Source organism: Heteronotia binoei, chromosome 10 (assembly GCF_032191835.1).
Source record: "Heteronotia binoei isolate CCM8104 ecotype False Entrance Well chromosome 10, APGP_CSIRO_Hbin_v1, whole genome shotgun sequence".
Classification (NCBI taxonomy): domain Eukaryota; kingdom Metazoa; phylum Chordata; class Lepidosauria; order Squamata; family Gekkonidae; genus Heteronotia; species Heteronotia binoei.
In genome coordinates, this window is record NC_083232.1 from 1303951 (window position 1) to 1320683 (window position 16733).

At 51.5% G+C, this 16733-nt stretch overlaps 1 long non-coding RNA gene and 1 other non-coding gene across 2 annotated transcripts; one reads left to right on the forward strand and one right to left on the reverse strand.

Annotated features, from left to right (window-relative positions):
* Positions 1-9789: 9789 nt before the first annotated feature.
* On the reverse strand, positions 9790-13061 carry LOC132578068 (uncharacterized). Its single transcript, XR_009555865.1, has 3 exons — positions 13018-13061; positions 11258-11368; positions 9790-9878 (listed from the first exon to the last, which is right to left on the reverse strand). It is a non-coding gene; the product is annotated as an uncharacterized LOC132578068 (long non-coding RNA).
* A 2672-nt stretch (positions 13062-15733) lies between these two features.
* On the forward strand, positions 15734-15805 carry TRNAT-AGU (transfer RNA threonine (anticodon AGU)). Its single transcript has one exon. It is a non-coding gene; the product is annotated as a tRNA-Thr (tRNA).
* Positions 15806-16733: the final 928 nt, after the last annotated feature.

A 16733-nucleotide genomic window follows, 5' to 3' on the forward strand; every position in this document is an offset into this window, starting at 1 on the left:
GCTCAGTGCTTCAAACCAGCATTTCAGAAATATACACCGGGGCCTGTGGCTTAATACCTCCAGAGGAACGCTGCAGCGGCCAAGTGCCCAGCACGAGGAACCAGTTAAAGGTTAATTGCTGAGATAAGCCTGAGCCATGAACTTCCAAGGGGTTTGTCACATAGTCACGTGACACCAGTGGGCACCTTAACACGTGCAAGAAGCCACAGAAATACCACGAGGCAGCTCTTGTCTTGGCAGGAGGGGGCCGGAAGGAAGCAGGACAGGTGAACACAGACAGACACGCACACACCTTGGATGGGAGGCGGCCCACTCCCCACGTCCCTCCATTTGCGCTCTGGGACCTCCTGGCTCCTGCCTGTGGGATCCTTGTGAGATGCTTGGTGGGACGGAAGAGGCTGGTGGACGATCAGGTCCTTCAGGCATCTCAGCAGGCCTTGGAGGGGCTTCTGCTCAGCTGTGCTTTCTAAGGAAGGAACAAATAGGCTTCCCTTCATTTAAGAACCGAAACGTTTCTGGCAAGGTAAAATCACCTGGAGCAGCGAAGTGGGCAAGGGTTTTAATTTCTGGGCTGTGATGTTTTGCAGATTTTCTCACACTCCCACCTCCGAGGAGGAGGAAGAAGGAGGAGGAGGAGTAAGAGGGTTTTTATACCCAGCCTTTTACTACCCAAAGGACTCTCAAAGTGACTTACAGTTGCCTTGCCTTCCTCTCCTCACAAGAGATACCCTATGAGGTGAGGGCAGGGGCCTGAGAGAGTCCTGAGAGAACTGTGATTGACCCAAGGTCATCCAGCTGGCTGCATGTGGAGGAGTGGGGGACCAAACCCGATTCTCCAGATTAGAGTCTGTCGCTGTTTAACCACCACACCACACAGGCTGCATTGGCTTAGTTGCCTTTTTGACCACATTCCCAAGGCTGCCTTAAAATTCTGTTCTCTGAAAATCTGATTCCAGGAAGCAGAACCAATAATGTGGGAGAAGTCAATCTACAGCAGTTGGCTTTGGTTGTCGCATTTGTTCCGGCACCTCCTTGATACCCACTGGGGTCACAATACCCAACTACAGACATCCCTCCCCTTGGAAACGGCCCACAGAAATGCACATATCCTAGTCTGCCTGACAATTTCTGGCCAGGCAGAAGGATCACACAGATCAGGCCCAAGCGAGTGGCTCAGTTCCCTCCTCAATTCTCCTCTTCACCAGGGAGCTGACAGTCCCCTCCCCTCCCGACACACCTTGGGCAGGCTTTGGGGAGGAGAGCTCGGAAGCCTTCTTGCCACCAGGTCTCCTGCCCCCAGCCTCAGGAAACTGTCTCTCTTCCCCAGCGCAACCATTCGATATGGAGATGCTGCCTGAAGTGCCATGGGGGGAATCTAGTTCATTAGTCAGGCCTTCGTTCCAGCAGTCTGGCGAGGTCCTGCATTCAGGATCTGCAGTAGCTTCTGTTGAAACAACATAAAATTCATCAGTCCGGGGCTCCAGGTTATCAAAAAAGAAAGAAAAGTATAGAATTCAGCTGCGAAATTGTGCTTTCTTCACTTCTGTCAGTCATGTCCGTGCAGCTTCCAAGGGTTCCACTAGCACATCTGCCCTCTGCATGTTCCTTAGCCCTGCACATTCTCAGATTAAGCATTTCATATCTGCATCACCTTCATTTTTGCATGCACGAGGTATAGGAACCTTCACATTTCTTTGCGACTTGAAAAGGGCCAGACAATGATGCAGTGCAACCGTAAGCAAAATGTCGCTGCGCAAACAAACAAAAAGGAATGCAGGGGAGGGGTGTGGTTAACGATGGGCTGTCCAGCCCAGACAAGGGTGGTCTCCACTGATAATTTTCCCAGTTAGACTGAGGACATGTTGAGTTTGACTGTTATGGAACCCCAAGACCTTATAGAACCCAAGAACTCTAAAAACCATGACTCAGTGGAGTCTGCCCCAAGGCAGTTGCCTCCTTCTTGTGTGTGACTTACCACTGGAAAGACACCCAGGTGAGGTTCCATATAACAGCATTTCAAATGGCCACATATGAACATATGAAGCTGCCTTATACTGAATCAGACCCTCCTGGGTCCATCAAAGTCAGTCTTGTCTACTCAGACGGGCAGTGGCTCTCCAGGGTCTCAAGCGGAGGTTTTTCACACCTATTTGCCTGGACCCTTTTTAGCTGGAGATGCCGGGGATTGAACGTGGGACCTCCCGCTTACCAAGCAGATGCTCTACCACTGAGCCACCATCCTTCCCCCACCCCTGTATGAGGGATACGAGGCCTCCACCTAGCACCCCAGGGGCAGAGCAAGGGGCAGACATGATGTTGCCTCAGCACCATGCAGGACATGATGTCAGTGCGGCAGGAGACACTCTGGAAACTCTATAGTATTACCATAGACTTTCCACAGCACTGGCTGACACATTGACACGTCATCAGGGTGAAAACCCAGGCATGGCACTGACACATGACACAATGTCATTCCTCCCCGTCGCTGTTTCTCTCTCCAGTCCGGATGCAAGGGTGGATGGGAAATCCGGACGACCAGGAGATCACCTGCTGAAGGGGGCACATCGCACTGAGGAGCTGGCCTTGGGTTATGGAACTCCGCTTCGCCCCATTGCTCCGTGCCCTTTGGAAGACGCTCCGCAGCCTCCAGCTCCACACTCTTCTCTTCCAAGTCTCCTGCTGCCCCACTGCAAGGGAGGGAGTCGTCACCAGCTGGGGTGTCAGGGGGGCCAGGCCTGCCCACAGCTCCAGCCTTCTCTCCTCCTTCATGGGTGGAGAATCGTTCCAGGGCAGCGTCTGCTTTAATTAAAAGGAACAACAAAGGCTGGTTCAGTCCAAGACCAACCAGATGTCGCTTGCCTCGTGGGCCAGAAGCACAGGGGCCTGGATTCAAAGCAAAACTCTGCCTCCCCCAAACCACCTTCTTTAGCTCACAAAAGTCCTAACAGTCACTGCCAGGCCACGCAGCTACAGCTGAGCTGGATGGGATCTGGCATCACGCGGAAGAATTTACCACCCAATGCAGTGAAGCGGTTAGAGATTCAGACTAGAATTCTGGGTGACCTGAGTTCGAATTGTCACTTGCGCCCTGGAAGCCTGCTGGGTGACCTCGGGTCGCTCAGTCTCAGCCTAACCTATCTCACAGGGTGGTTGTTGTGAGGACAAAATAGAGGGGGCGGGTCTCACAAGCTGCTTTACATCCCATTGGAAAGAAAAGTGGAATATAAATATATAAGTACATATGAAGCTGCCTTCTACTGAACCAGACCCCCCTCAGTCCATCAAAGTCGTCTACTCAGACTGGCAGCAGCTCTCCAGGGTCTCAAGCTGAGATTTTTCACGCCTACTTGCCTGAACCCTTTTTAGTTGGAGATGCCAGGGATTGAAACTGGGACCTCCTGCTTACCAAGCAGATGCTCTACCACTGAGGCACTGTCCCTCCCTAAAGTCAGTATTGTCTACTCAGACTGGAAAGTGGCTCTCCAGGGTCTCCAGCTGAGGTTTTTCACGCCTATTTGCCTGAACCCTTTTTAATTGGAGATGTCGGGGATTGAACCTGGAACCTTCTGCTTACCAAGCAGATGCTCTACCACTGAGCCACTGTACCTCCCTAAAGTCAGTCTTGTCTACTCAGATTGGCAGTGGCTTTTCAGGGTCTCAAGCGGAGGTTTTTCATGCCTACTTGCCTGGACCCTTTTTATTTGGAGATGCCGGGGATTGAACCTGGAACCTTCTGCTTACCAAGCAGATGCTCTACCACTGAGCCACTGTACCTCCCTAAAGTCAGTCTTGTCTACTCAGATTGGCAGTGGCTTTTCAGGGTCTCAAGCGGAGGTTTTTCATGCCTACTTGCCTGGACCCTTTTTAGTTGGAGATATCAGGGATAGAATCTGGGACCTCCTGCTTACCAAGCAGATGCTCTACCACTGAGCCATAGCCCCATTCATGGCTCTCCAGGGTCTTAAGCTGAGGCTTTTCACACCTATTGGCCTGGACCCTTTTTAGTTGGAGATGCTGGGGATTGAACCTGGGACCTTCTGCTCACCAAGCAGATGCTTTGCCACTGAGCCACAGCCCCATTCATGGCTCTCCAGGGTCTCAAGCTGAGGTTTTTCACACCTACTTACCTGGACCCTTTTTATTTGGAGATGCTGGGGATTGAACCTGGGACCTTCTACTTACCAGCAGATGCTCTACCAGTGAGCCACTGTCCCTCCCCAACTAGAAAAGAGGAAGAGTTCAGGCGCTCCTAATTGGTGGCAGGAGAGGACCTTTCATGCGTACCTTAAGAGGTAAGCAGTGGCTCACAAAAGCTCCTCCCCTGACACAGATTTTGTTCATCTTTCAGGTGCTGTCTGGACTCTTCCTCTTTTCTACTGCTACAAATAAACTGACACGGCTACCCATCTTGATAAATATATGTAAAGAAAATAACAACAACCTTTTCCCCTTGGAACATCCCATATTTTTAAACAACTGGAATGCTAGATTTGAACCTTGGGTGCTCCACAAAACTCCCCACTGTCACTCCCCTTCCCCAACCTATGCAAATTATTGCAGTTTGCAGAATTTCATTTGGAGGAAACTAAGTTCCCAGAGGCGTGAGTCCCCAGTACGACATGGAAGAGGCTCCTTTCCTGGAAGCAAACACCTCAAAGTTTTGGCTGGGCAGCTTCGGCTACATGGGGAAGGGGGTTCCTTCCTAAAGGGTGGGTGTTGTTGAGCCCACTGCAGGATTCACCCACCTGTGGCCATCACAGCAGCTGTCTCCACCTCAGGCTGGCTCTTCGGCCCTCCGGACTCGCAGGGCCCTTTCTCACCCTTCAGGGGCCTTTGTGCCACGGGGTCTTCTGTGTTGGTGGTCATGCCTGTTCCAGCAAAAATAACCTTATAAATACCTTATAAATGACAAGACCAACTTCATGGCTGTGGGAATGCATATATCTCAGCTCCTCAGGCACAATAAAAAGATACTTCCTTCTCAGAGCCAGTTTGGTGAAGTCTGCGGACTCTTATCTGGGAGAATGGGTTTGATTCCTCACTCCTCCACTTGCAGCTGCTGAGATGGCTTTGGGTCAGCCATATCTCTGGCAGAGGTTGTCCTTGAAAGGGCAGCTTCTGGGAGAGCTCTCTCAGCCCCACCCACCTCAGAGGGTGTCTGTTGCAGGGGGAGAAGGTATAGGAGATTGTAACCTGCTCTGAGTCTCTGATTCAGGTAGAAGGGAGGGGTATAAATCTGCAGTCATCATCTTCTAGTGGTTAAGTGCTCGGACTCTTATTGGGGGGGGGGGGACCGGGTTTGATTCCCCACTCCTCCACTTGCAACTGCTGGAATGGACTTGGGTCAGCCATAGCTCTGGCAGAGGTTGTCCTTGAAAGCGTAACTCTCAGCCCCACCCACCTCACAGGGTGTTTGTTGTGAGGGAGGAAGATAAAGGAGATTGTGAGCCGCTCTGAGACTCTGAGATTAGGCATGGAGGGTGGGATATAAATCCAATATCATCATCATCATCATCATCATCTTCATCTTCTTCTTCTTCTTCAGTTGATGGGGCCAAAACTGATTGCTAATGCCAATAATAATGGTCACATTCATGTCCCAGCTTTCCTCAAAATGTCCATGAGGTTTCCATTTGAACCTCACAACAACCCTTTGAGGCAGGATTCAGTGGAGAGGGCTGTCCTGTGAGTTTCCACAGCTTAACACGGATCTCCCATGTCAGGAGGCAAGAACCCCTTCCCATAAGACATGCTGACTTTGCAGGTGTGCCATACAGTCTAGACTGCAAGGCTGCCCCCTGGGGGTAGGGCACATGCTCCGCTTCTGGAGCAGACCCCAACATCTCCAGTTACAGGACTCCGGGAGCACAGCCACAAAGGCCCAAAAGATCCACAACCAGCAGACAAGGCAGAACTGGGTCAGGGGGACCAATGAATACCTACAGTGAGTGAAGCGATTAGAAGGAGGCGAAGCCCAGGAAGCCTCCGGTTCAAATCTGTTTGCCACAAACTCACCAGGTGGCCTCAAGCAAGCATGGGAGCTTGGCCTCGCAAAGGCTCCTGGTCTCTAAGGAGCTCCTGGACTCGAACACAGATCGAATAGTAACACCTGGCACTCCTCTAAGAGCTTTCATTTACGTTATGTGCTTGGTTAGATTCCAGGAGCACCTTAGACTTTGGTGAGAGTTGCAGGGGAGACACTCTGCCGAGGGAAAGCTCTCTTGGGCAGTGTGGAGGAAAAGACTATCCAAAGCTTCTACCCCAGATATCTCGTTGGTCTTTAAGGCAGTTCTGGACTCGAAGCTGCTTCTGCCGCAGAGCAACACGGCTGCCCTTTCCACTTTGCATCCGAAGAGGTTGCCAAGAAGGCCTCACCTGCCCAGGGCCCTTTCTAAAGTTCCCACCTCTGGGCGGGGAAATGTCTGGAAATTTGGGAGTGGAGGTTTGGGGAGGGGAGGAACCTCCACAGGGTATGATGCCCTGTAATCTACTGTCCAAAGCAACCGTTTTCTCCCAACGAATGTATTTCCATTGCCTGAAGAGCAGATGTAATTCCAGGAAATCTCCAGACCCCACCTGGAAGCTGGCAACCCTAACCTTTCCTCAGCCTGAAGAACTCTGTGTGAATCAGCAGCTTGCTTCCCTTTTTTGCACAATGGTCAGTCACTGAAAGAAAGCAGGACCAGTGCTGCCCCTCCCCACGCTTGCATTTCTGAGACTCACCCTGCATGTCCAGCGGAGGGTCTCCCCAGCTTCCCTCCATGCTACTGGCGGAGGGGCCCGAATGGCTGCAGCTCAAGCCCCCCGAAGCGTCTGCTGCATCGTTCTCCAGGCTAGGTGGGTCCTGTGAGCTCTCCGCTGGGCTCTCCATTTTGGCTATAGGGTGAAAACACATCTCAGACGAGGACTTCACAAGATGCGGCCACAATCCCTACAGGCCATTGGGCTGCTTGGACCCATTTACTGCACCCAGTTTGGTGTAGTGGTGAAGTGCAGGACTCTTATCTGGGAGAACTGGGTCTGATTCCCCACTCCTCCACTTAAAGCTGCTGGAATGGCCTTGGGTCAGCCATAGCTCTCGCAGAGCTGTCCTTGAAAGGGCAACTTCTGTCAGAGTTCTCTCAGCTCCACCTACCCCACAGGGTGTCTGCTGTGGGGGAGGAAAGTAAAGTGAATTGTAAGCCACTCTGAGACTTTGGGATTCAGAGTATGGGGCAGGATATAAATCCAATATCGTCTTCTTCATCATCCAGGGGGACCAGGAAGCCCAGCCAGCAGCTCTGTCTCTGCTGAGGACATTTGTATCAAGCCCTTTCCCCAAAGCGCTCAGGACCTCATCCATGGCTTCCCCTTGCCCCGTTGTCCTCACAGCAACCCTCTGAGGCTGGAAAGGCAGGCCTCATATGACTGTGCCAGGATCACCCACACAGCTTCATGGCAGAGAGGGATTCTGAACTCGAGTCACCAAGATCCTAGTGAGGAACTCAAGCTGCTACTCCACACTGGCTGCCCGTGTGACTCCTCTCCTTTCATTCCATTTATGACAAAGCCCCCCTCCCCGTGTGCATGTGCTTCCCCTATGGCATGAAAGTGGGGCTGTAAGGGGTTCAGGGTTGGCAGCTTTGGGTTGGAAAACACCTGGAGATTCTGGGGGTGGAGCTGAGAGGGTGGAGTTTGGGGAGGGGGGGCCTTCAGCATGATAACACGCCATTGAGTCGACCCTCCAGAGCCGCCATTTTCTCCAAAGGATCTGATCTCTGTGGTCTGCAGCTGTAATAGTGGGAGGTCTCCAGGTGCCGCCTCGAGGTTGGCAACACCAAAAAGTGACTAGGGGACGTCTGCTATCCGAGCATCCCTGTATCCAACTCCCAAAGAGCCACTGAGAAAGTGGTTTTGTGCCTGACGTAGCAACTGCTCCATGCTCTAACATGGGGCAGAAGGCACCAGGACTGGAATTCAGATTTAACTGCAGCCCAAAGCAGCTGATAAAGGGAGGGGTCCTGGGGGTATGGTCTGCTAATGGAAAGGAGTCAAAGGCTCCTTCCTGACTTGTAAGGAAAGCACCACAGCGGGTGGAACGGACGGCCAGGATCCGACCCAGTTCTCCTACCCAAACCGCACTGGTTTGAGGGGGCCCAGGGTCAAACCTCCCGTTTCCTCCCTTGCTGCCCCTCATGGCACCCAAAAGCTGTCGCTGTCCCTGGGTGCCTCAGGGATGGGCCGCTTCTGCTTCACCACCAGAGTGGCCATTAGGAAGCGAAGTCGGGAGAGCCAGCAGAGTGTACTGGATCTAGGAAACCCAGGTTCAAATCCCCACTCTGTCTTGTAGTTTGCTGGGTGACCTTGGGAATGCCACACGTTCTCACAGGGTTGTTGTGAGGGTAAAATGGAGGAGAGGGAAACTATATAAGCCACTTGGGGTCTCCATTGGGTGGAAGGGTGAGGTACACATGACATAAACAAAAAAAATAAGTTATGAAACGGAGAAGCCATTCTCTTGTGGGCTTTGCTTGCTTTCCCAGCCAACAAAGGAAGGCAGTCTGCTGGGGCCCATCTTTCTCAGACAAAGAGGACGGCTCCAGCTCCAGTCCGCCATGTTTGTTTTAAAGGTGCAAAGTGGCCAACGGTGCCCTCCTCAGCAGTGTGACAACCTGCCGCAGCCACTGACAACAAGGGGCTCAGAAAGTTGTTCATTCTGCTTAGAAAAATCCTGTGAGCCGCATCAGAGACCCTTCACTCGGTGGGTCCCGTGACTTCAGCCTCTCTTTTCCCCTCACGAAAATGCCTCAGCTGTCAACGGTTTCTCGGCTGCTCATCAAAGAGGCTGTGGAGGAGGGTGAGGGAGAGAAGCCTGTCAAAAGAGGCCATGGCTGACAAGAGCGGAAGGGAGAGAGATGCTCCCTCAGAGAACTGCTCGTGAGGCTGAGGAAAATGTCAGAAGATCAGAGGAGCCCTCCTGGATCAGGCCCGGTTGGGCCCATCTAGCCCGACATCCCCAACCAGATGCCCTCACAATAGGGTTGCCAATCCCCAGGTGGGGGCAGGGGATCCCCCGGTTTGGAGGCCCTCCCCCCGCTTCAGGGTCGTCAGAAAGCAGGGGGAGGGGAGGGAAATGTCTGCTGGGAACTCTATTATTCCCTATGGAGATTTATTCCCATAGAAAATAATGGAGAATTGATCCGCGGGTATCTGGGGCTCTGGGGAGGCTGTTTTTTGAGGTAGAGGCACCAAATTTTCAGTGCATCTTCTAGTGCCTCTCCCCAAAATATTCTCCAAGTTTCAAAAAGGTTGGACCAGGGGGTCCAATTCTATGAGCCCCCAAAGAAGGTGCCCCTATCCTTCATGATTTCCTATGGAAGGAAGGCATTGAAAAGGTGTGCCGTCCCTTTAAATGTGATGGCCGGAACTCCCTTTGGAGTTCAATTATGCTTGTCACAGCCTTGATCTTGGCTCCACCCCCAAAGTCTCCTGGCTCCACCCCCAAAGTCCCCAGATATGTCTTAAATTGGACTTGGCAACCCTATCTCAGAAGGCCCATCAAGAACCCACCAACACCAAGGCCTCCTTGCTGCCCCGCCCCGCAGTGGTATGCTGTTTCTGACCACGGAAGCCCGATTTAACCATGGACTGGCCTCTCCTCTGTGAATTGTGTGTCTCCAGAACCTCCTCCGGGCCACAACAGACTCTTCCCTTCACCCTGCCAGAAGCCTCAGCTCACTCACCCCCGGCCGCCTGCCCCTCGTCCGCCCCCTCCACTTCACTGCTGCCTGCCGTGGCAGGGGGGTCCACGGGGGGTCCTGCGTGTCCGTAGAGGAACTCGGGGATCTCCTTCACCAGCTTCATGAGAGCACAAAGGTGGAGGCTGCTCTGGTATTCGCCTGTTTGGGGCAGAGGAGAGTTGGGGTGAGCCCAGGGGCATGGCAGCCACAAGTCCTGAGGGAAACCGTGGTACAGACCACAGCAGACATCAGAGACTAGCAAAGGATAAGGAGTTAATCCCCCTGATCGTTGGGTCATGAGGGTCAAGGAGGAACTTTTATTTTTGTAATAATGGGGGGAATAGCCTCCCACGAGTTTGGCTCCTTCCTTTAAGCCAACCGAAGCCTTTTCTCCCTCCAGTTCCTTTTGCAAGGCAGCCCTCGGGGACTGGATACAGGGCTGGTGCCATCCGTGCACTCAAAGAGCCGCTGCACTGGCTGCCCATGTCTTCCCAGGCACAATTCAAAGTGTGCCTTCGGGAGCCCTGCACAGTTCAGGGCCAAGGCACTTGAAGAATGGCTTTCCCCCACACTGTCCAGCCCTCAAGTTGAGATCTTCCGCCCACACCCTGGGCCACCTTGAGGAAGCTGTTCCAACCCTTCCTCAGTTTAGTTAGGATCCCAACTCCAGTCCTGAGTCTCGGAACTGATACCTGCCCACTGCCAAGTTCTGCAACAGCCAAGAGCCCTGCTGGATCAGATCCGTGAGGGTCCGTCTAGCCCAGCCTCCTGTCTCTCACAGCAGCCAAGCAGTTCCTCTGGAAGGCCAACAACAGGGCAGAGGGGCTGAGGCCTTCATAAGAACATCAGAAGAGCCCTGTTGAGTCAGACCAGTGAGGGTCCATCTAGTCCAGCCTCCTGTCTCACATATTGGCCAACCAGTTCCTCTGGAGGGACAGCAACAGGACAGAGAGGCTGAGGCCTTCCCCTGAGAAGAACATCAGAAGAGCCCTGCTGGATCAGACCAGGGAAGGTCCATCTAGTCTAGCCTCCTGTTTCACACAATGGCCAGCCAGTTCCTCTGCAGGGCCAACAACAGGGCAGAGAGGCCGAGGCCTTCCTCTGAGAAGAACATCAGAAGAGCCATCCTGGATCAGACCAGTGAGGGTCCATCTAGTTCAGCCTCCTGTCTCTCACAGTGGCCAGCCAGTCCCTCTGGAGGGACAACAACAGGGCAGAGAGGCTGAGGGATTCCCTGATGTTGCCTCCTGGCCCTGGTATTCAGAGGTTTACTGATCTTCAGCCATGGCAGAAACCAGAGGCAGAGAGCAGCAGAAGATGATGCTCCTGCATCTAATTTAGTTGTGGCCACTTGAGTGGAAAGGTCATTGCAAGGACAAGCCTCATTTTAACCAGCTTGTAGCACTCAGGCCATTAATCCAAGAGGCCCTGGGAATTCACCCACCAGTCTTCCAACCCACACACTTGACAAGAGAGTCATCAGAACATCAACAATGCTGAAGTGACACAACCCTTGGAGGCAGTGGGTTTGGGCCCACCTTCTGGATTGTGAGACGGGGACAGGCACTCCACGCCCTCTTCTGTCATGTCCTCGAGGTCCCAGGGCCCCTCCGCCTCCCCCACATCTTCTGGAAATGGGGGCTCTTCATCTAAAGCGGAAGGCACAAGATATTCTGCTGAGTGCTGGTTGCTATGCCATGTTTTGCTTCTGTTCCAGTTCTCCCCATGGGCCCCGACTGTGGATGGTAGGGACAAAAAGAGGGACAATTGCCTTCCACTCCCTCACACCAAAAAATCCCAAAATCTGCAGAACCCCAAGACGGCCAAATGAAGTGTCTCTCTCTCTCCTTGCCACCGCAGTCCCAGCCTCTCAAGTCTCTCAACCAAATGAGGGGTTGTAGTCGATTTGAGACACCTGGCTTTTGCACAATCTCATGTTCCACCCTTGGGTGTTCCTTTCACTAGTGGTTGATTCTCATCACTTTAAGTCCGGCACATCTCCTTGCAGACTTATACTGCGGGTTTCTATATGGAAAAGCCCCGTGGCGCAGAGTGTTAAAGCTGCAGTACTGCAGTCCTAAACTCTGCTCATGACCTGCGTTCTATCCCCGGCGGAAGCTGGATTCTCAGGTAGTCGGCTCGAGGTGGACTCAGCCTTCCATCCTTCCGAGGTCGGTCAAATGAGTACCCAGCTTGCTGAGGGGAAAGTGTAGATGACTGGGGAAGGCAATGGCAAACCATTCCATAAAAAGTCTGCCATGAAAATGTTGTGAAAGCACAGGGGACCTTTTCTTTTAAGAGCCCTGTGGTTCAGAGTGTTAAAGCTGCAGTACTGCAGTCCTAAGCTCTGCTCACAACCTGAGTTCGATCCCGGGCAGAAGCTGGGTTTTCAGGTAGGCGGCTCGAAGTTGACTCCATCCTTCCATCCTTCCGAGGTCGGTCAAATGAGTCCCCAGCTTGGTGAGGGGAAAGTGTAGAGGACTGGGGAAGGCAATGGCAAACCACCCCGTAAAAAGTCTGCCATGAAAACGTTGTGAAAGCAACGTCACCCCAGAGTCAGAAACGACTGGTGCTTGCACAGGGGACCTTTTCTTTTAAGAGCCCTGTGGCGCAGAGTGTTAAAGCTGCAGTACTGCAGGCCTAAGCTCTGCTCACGACCTGAGTTCGATTCCCGGCGGAAGCTGGGTTTTCAGGTAACCGGCTTCCATCCTTCCGAGGTTGGTGAAAACATTGTGAAAGCAACGTCACCCCTGAGTCGGAAACGATTGGTGCTTGTACAGGGGACCTTCCCTTTCCTTCTATACGGAACATAAAGCAATGTAATGTTGAATGGACCACTAGAGAAAGCAAAACATGAGTGGAAAAGATTCCCCCCAGCTGAAGCAACAGGGACTCACAAGCAAGGGAAACAGGAATGCAGAAAAGCCACCTGAGGGATTGGGGGTGGGGGTTTGCCAGATCCAAGTTAGGAAACTCCTGAAGATTTGGGGAACCTCAGTGGGCCACAGAGCCCACCCCCCCAAAACCTCAATTTTTCTCCAGGGGAACTGACCTCTGTCATCTGCAGATGAGCTGTAATTCCAGGGGATCCCCAGGCCCCTCCTGGAGGCTGGCATCCCTCCTCCCCAGCCTGTCTCTCGGGCAACTGTAAGCCTGTAGGTTGGGTTGCCTGGCGCTGTGCATTTCATACAATTATGAGCCATCAAAAGCCCTTTCAATGCAATCCATGGTGATGACGTTGATGGCTGTTTCCTATTTGCAGCCGTAAATGTTTTTCTTGCACAAAATGCCTCCTTACCGTCTCCACCACCAGAAGGTCTTTCCCAAGGCTTGCGGCCCTCCTGCTGATGGATTAAGGATGAAAATGCTCCTGAGGGAACGGCACAACCTGCTCAGGAGAGAGCACAGATTTAACCTGCAGGTTCAAGAGAGACACAACATCCAAAGTCTGAAGAGGAAAACTTGATCTGCGTAGCAAGTAATTGTGCTTCCCACAGAACAACTTCTGAACCAGACAAAGAGGATTTTTCTAAATCCCACTAAAATCTGAGGTTTCCCACTGATTTCACTGCATTATCCTGTTTTTATTGATTGTATTATTTTGTTTTATTGCCGTAACATGATATTGTTATATCATGCCTTGTTAGCTGCCCTGAGCCTGCCTCGGCGGGGAGGGCGGGGTATAAATAAAAATGTATTATTATTATTATTGCTGCTAAAGGACGATGGATTTTCTCTGCCATGGCCAAGATGGTCAATTAATATTGGCTTAAGACAGGGGTGGCCAACGGTAGCTCTCCAGATGTTTTTTGCCTACAACTCCCATCAACCCCAGCCAGCATGGCCAATGGCTGGGGTTGATGGGAGTTGTAGGCAAAAAACATCTGGAGAGCTACCGTTGGCCACCCCCGGCTTAAGAGATCAACATCCTTGGCTCAATCCGGCCCAAATCAAAAACATGCCCAGGCAGCTTTCTTTGCAGAGAAACAGACCTTCAGATCTGTGGTCAATTGTAAAAAAGCTATTAGTGTTATATATTCAAACAGAACCATCAACATACACAGTATTTATTTAACCTAAGTAAAAAGAAACTTACAGGAATATGCACATTTTGTCTATATGAAACATTTCCTGTCCAAAGTGCATACATAAGTAGTACTTTTAAAATAAGGTTTGATTTATTCTAAATATACCAAACGCGGCCCCCACCTTATGGAACACTCTGCCCGAGGGGGTCAGGAAGGTTCCCAGCCTCCTGGCTCTCCACAAACTGGGCAAAACTGAACTATTAGACAGGGCTCTTCTAGTTTTAAAACAATTTATTAATAACATATGGTAACAATATCTAATTATATCATTACTATCCCTAACCCATATGATATTTTTCTAATCCCCCCTCCCTCCTTTACTAGACTTCCGCCGATGTTATATACTTAAGTTCACAAGGTTCAGTTTCTCCCCTTTCTTAAATTCATTGTTAAAAAATTGCCCAATGTCCTTTCAAATTCCACTCTTTTTCTGTATATCCTCTAAATTTCTTCCATTCCCTTTTAAACACTTCCAAATCATAGTCTCTTCAGACAGGGCTCTTCTACGCAGGTGATAGGATTGCACCGTATAAAACGGTGCACAAGCTTGCATGGATACATGCTTAAGGACTGTGTCTTGTAACTACTTCAAACAGCTTGCTGTAAGTAGGATCCTCTATGTAATTCTGTATCAGGGGTGGCCAACGGTAGCTCTCCAGATGTTTTTTTGCCTACAACTCCCATCAGTCCCAGCCATTGGCCATGCTGGCTGAGGCTGATGGGAGTTGTAGGCAAAAAACGTCTGGAGAGCTACCGTTGGCCACCCCTGCATTATATTAATACTTAACAAATTTTGAGTCCAGGGGCACATTTAAGACCAACCAAATTTTATTCTGGGTCTGAGTTTTCATGGGCAGGCACACAAAACCTTGTACCCAGAATAAAGCTTTGTTAGTGTTAAAGGTGCCACAGCACTCAAACTTTGTCCTGCTGCTTCCGACAACGGCTACCCCACCTGGATCCGTCTTAATACTTAAGCTTTGCTCTAGTTCTGTTTGTAGATTTCTGGTTGGTTCTGTTGTGCTGTTCACTGACTGCCCCGTTTTGTAGACTGTCCTGGCTCACTCTGCGTCATCCACCCTGAGTCCATGTGAGAAAGGCAGACTATACCCAGCATAAGTAAAATAAAGTAAAAGAAATTTGCATCAGAATGGAGACATGACCTAAGGAGCCAGCTACTGCTGCTACTCTTGAAATCATATTGGACTATCGTGTTTTGACTTCTTTTCTTTCTCTTTTAAATGTCCAGTTCCTTTTCGAAAGCCCAATCAACTGATAAGGGTCAACAAGCAAACGATTCTGTTAAACCATCTGGTAAACCGCAGTGGAGCCGAAGGCTCTGAGACCAAGAGGGACAGTTCAAGTCAAGCTAGCTAACTTTTCAAACTGAGGACATTTTCTGTGCCGCATTCAGGGACAACCCAAACTCTGTTGGTCCCTCCTCCCCACCCACTCACTCAGCATGGGGCTCTGCGCAGCAGGAGGGGAAGTCTATTCTTGGAAGGCTCCCATTCAGAGAAGAAGCAGGGCACCTTTCTGGTGGATCGTGCCCTCTGGGGTCCTACACCCCAATCAGCGACCCTTCATGGTAGCTGAGACAGTCTGCCTCCAGCTTAAATCCTACAGGGCACAGCCTGCCCCCCAAACCAGGGTTGCCTGATCCCCTCCGGCCACCAGCAGGAGATGAAGGGGGTGGGAAGGCTTGCCAGATCCAGTTGGGAAAACTCCTGGAGATTTGGGGGTGGAGCCTGGGGAAGACAGGGACCTCGGGGGGTACAATGGCACAAAGGAGGGACGGTGGCTTAGTGGTAGAGCATCTGCTTGGGAAGCAGAAGGTCCCTGGTTCAATCATCGGCATCTCCAAAAAAAGGGGCCAGGCAAATAGGTGTGAAAAACCTCAGCTTGAGACCCTGGAGAGCCATGAATGGGGCTGTGGCTCAGTGGTAGAGCATCTGCTTAGTAAGCAGAAGGTCCCAGGTTCAATCCCTGGCATCTCCAGCTAAAAAGGGTCCAGGCAAATAGGCGTGAAAGACCTCAGCTTGAGACCCTGGAGAGCCATGAATGGGGCTGTGGCTCAGTAGTAGAGCATCTGCTTGGGAAGCAGAAGGTCCCAGGTTCAATCCCCGGCATCTCCAACTAAAAAGGGTCCAGGCAAGTAGGTGTGAAAAACCTCAGCTGGAGAGCCATGAATGGGGCTGTGGCTCAGTGGTAGAGTATCTGCTTGGTAAGCAGGAGGTCCCAGGTTCAATCCCCGGCATCTCCAACTAAAAAGGGTCCAGGCAAGTAGGTGTGAAAAACCTCCGCTTGAGACCCTGGAGAGCCATGAATGGGGCTGTGGCTCAGTGGCAGAGCATCTGCTTGGGAAGCAGAAGGTCCCAGGTTCAATCCCCGGCATCTCCAACTCAAAAGGGTCCAGGTAAGTAGGCGTGAAAAATCTCAGCTTGAGACCCTGGAGAGCCGCTGCCCGTCTGAGAAGACAATACTGACTTTGATGGACCGAGGGGGGTCTGATTCAGTAGAAGGCAGCTTCATATGTTCACAAGGAATGAAGGCAACTTTAAGGGAGGGATGGTGGCGTATTGGTAGAGCATCTGCTTGGTAAGCAGAAGGTCCCAGGTTCAATCCCCGGCATCTCCAGCTAAAAAGGGTCCAGGCAAATAGGCGTGAAAGACCTCAGCTTGAGACCCTGGAGAGCCATGAATGGGGCTGTGGCTCAGTGGTAGAGCATCTGCTTGGGAAGCAGAAGGTCCCAGGTTCAATCCCCGGCATCTCCAACTCAAAAGGGTCCAGGTAAGTAGGTGTGAAAAATCTTAGCTTGAGACCCTGGAGAGCCGCTGCCAGTCTGAGGAGACAATACTGACTTTGATGGACCAAGGGTCTGATTCAGTAGAAGGCAGCTTCATATGTTCAAAGTCTGCCCTCTAGA